Source organism: Bufo gargarizans, unplaced genomic scaffold (assembly GCF_014858855.1).
Source record: "Bufo gargarizans isolate SCDJY-AF-19 unplaced genomic scaffold, ASM1485885v1 fragScaff_scaffold_96_pilon:::fragment_2:::debris, whole genome shotgun sequence".
Taxonomy (NCBI): domain Eukaryota; kingdom Metazoa; phylum Chordata; class Amphibia; order Anura; family Bufonidae; genus Bufo; species Bufo gargarizans.
Window position 1 is genome coordinate 310,465 of NW_025334192.1, and position 3,134 is coordinate 313,598.

The window sequence follows — 3,134 nt, forward strand, 5'->3', positions numbered from 1 at the left end:
TATTTATTTATTTATGTTTGCTAGTCAAGCATATTTAATTACAAAAAAAATTATCTTATCCTTGAGTTGTTCATCCTTGAGAAGTATCTAGAACCAGTTGTACTCCCAGATTAACAGGCACACATAGTTATGAGAACTAAAAAGTAACTAACTTTGTTTGTCTCAAGTACACACGTCTCAGAAATTCTCCATTCTGACCTAAAATAAACCAGCAAAGTAAAATGGAATCCAAGATACAAAATGAAGATGCAATCCCTCACACACCCATGCAGAATGGCCTGCCTCTTCCTCTGCCTGTCATTTTCAAAATTACCCTGTGCCAAAGTCCGAAGAGAACAGCAGTATTTGTGGAAGCAAGTATATTATTGCAGGCCTCAATCAGTATTTGGTGGAAGCAGATATATCAAACCCCTTAATCAGTAGTGTTGAGCGCGAATATTCGAATTGCAATTTTTTTTCTCGAATATCGCAATTTCGAGATTTTGCGAATATTTAGAATATCGTTCTATATATTCGCGAAATCGAATATTCGTTGTTTTTTTTTATTGTTATATTTTTTTCTTTCCCACTTCCCTAAAGTTGTTCTTACCTGTCCTTTGGATTCCTGGCTTCCTAGCTGCTCCAGTCAGTGGCGTTTTCAACTTACTGCCATATTCCATATTAGCTAAATTACAATCTAATCTATATGTGTATTTTACGAAATTTCGCAATATTGCTCTAACTTCGTCTTTTAGAATATTTGTAATATTGCTCTAACTTCGTCTTTCAGAATATTACGAATATTCTAAAAGACGAAGTTAGAGCAATATTAAGAACATACGCAAAAGTCGGAATTGCGATGCGAGTAATATAACACGAAATAATCGCATGAAGATTTCAACTTAGCACTGCTATATTCCATATTCTAGCCTAATATGGAATATAGCTGTGCTAAGTTAGCACAGCTATATTCCATATTAGGCTAGAATATGGAATATAGCAGTGCTAAGTTGAAATCTTCATGCTATTATTTAGTGTTATATTACTCGCATCGCAATTTCGACTTTTGCGTATGTTCTTAATATTGCTCTAACTTCATCTTTTAGAATATTCGTAATATTCTGAAAGACGAAGTTAGAGCAATATTACGAATATTCTAAAAGACGAAGTTAGAGCAATATTACGAAATTTCGTAAAATACACATAGATTGTATTTAAGCTAATATACTGCTATAGTGATATTTTTTAATAGTGTACATATTTTACAAAACTTAAGTTCAGAAGAGGAAAAAAAATATTTGAGGAAAAAAAAGGGATTATAGCACTATATTAGCTAAATTACAATCTATATGTGTATTTTACGAAATTTCGTAATATTGCTCTAACTTCTTCTTTTAGAATATTCGTAATATTCTAAGAGACGAAGTTAGAGCAATATTACGAAATTTCGTAAAATACACATATTAGCCTAGCCATAGTCAATTAGCATAGGAACGTTGCCTTATACTATCAAGATAAATAATCGCAATATGCAAAAAATAAATCGCATATTATTCGCGATAATTGGAATAATTGCGAATATTCGATTTCGACGAATATAACACGAATATTCATTCGAATATTCGCGAAATATCGCGAAATCCAATATGGCACCTCCCGCTCATCACTATTAATCAGTATTTTGTGGAAGCAGGTGTATTGCAAGCCTCAATCAATATTTGGTGGAAGCAGATATATCAATCCCCTTAATCAGTATTTTGTGGAAGCAGGTGTATTGCAGGCCTCAATCAATATTTGGTGGAAGCAGGTATATCAATCCCCTTAATCAGTATTTAGTGGAAGCAGGTGTATTGCAGGCCTCAATCAATATTTGGTGGAAGCAGATATATTAATCCCCTTAATCAGTATTTTGTGGAAGCAGGTATATAGAACCTCCTTAACCAATATTTGTTGGAAGCAGGTATCTCGCACCCCTCAATTGATATTTTGTGGAAGCAGGTATATCAAACCCCTTAATCAGAATTTTGTGGTAGCAGGTACATCAATCTCCTCTAACAGTATTTTGTGGAAGTAGGTATATCGCACCTCTCAATCAGTATTTTGTGGAAGCAGGTATATCGCACCTCTCAATCAGTATTTTGTGGAAACAGGTATATATAATACCTTAATCAATATTTGGTGGAAGCAGGTATATCACACCCCTCAATCAGTATTTTGTAGAAGCAGGTATATCAAACCCCTTAATAAGTATTTTGTGGAAGCAGGTATATAAATCCCCTTAATCAGTATTTTGTGGAAGCAGGTGTATCGCAGGCCTCAATCAATATTTGGTGGAAGCAGGTATATCAATACCCTTAATCAGTATTTTATGGAAGCAGGTATGTCAATCCCCTCAATCAGTATTTTGTGGAAACAGGTATATAGAACTTCTTAATCAATATTAGGTGGAAGCATGCATATCGCACCACTCAATATGTATTTTGTGGAAGTAGGTATATAAAAACCCCTTAATCAATATTTTGTAGAAGCAGTTATATCAAACCCCTTATTCAGTATTTTGTGGAAGCAGGTATATTGCACCCCTCAATCAGTATTTTGTGGAAGAAGATATATAAATCCCCTTAATCAGTATTTTGTGGAAGCAGGTATATCAAACCACTTTATCAGTATTTTGTGGAAGCAGGTATATAGAACTTATAAATTAATATTTGGTGGAAGCAGGTATATCACACCACTCAATCTGTATTTTGTTGAAGTAGGTATATAAAACCCCTCAATCAATATTTTTTGGAAGCAGGTATATCGTACTCCTCAATCAGTATTTTGTGGAAGCAGGTATATAGAACCCCTTAATCAATATTTGGTGGAAGCAGGTATATCAATCCTCTTAATCAGTATTTTGTGGAAGCAAGTATGTCTATCCCCTAAATCAGTATTTTGTAGAAACAGGTATATCATACCCCTCAATCAGTATTTTGCAAAAGCAGGTATATATAACCCCTTAATCAATATTTGGTGGAAGCAGGTATATCGCACCCCTCAATCGGTATTTTGTGGAAGCAGGTATATAGAACCCCTTAATCAATAGTTGTTGGAAGCAGGTATATCACACCCATTAATCTGTATTTTGTGGAAGCAGGTATATCAAACCCCTT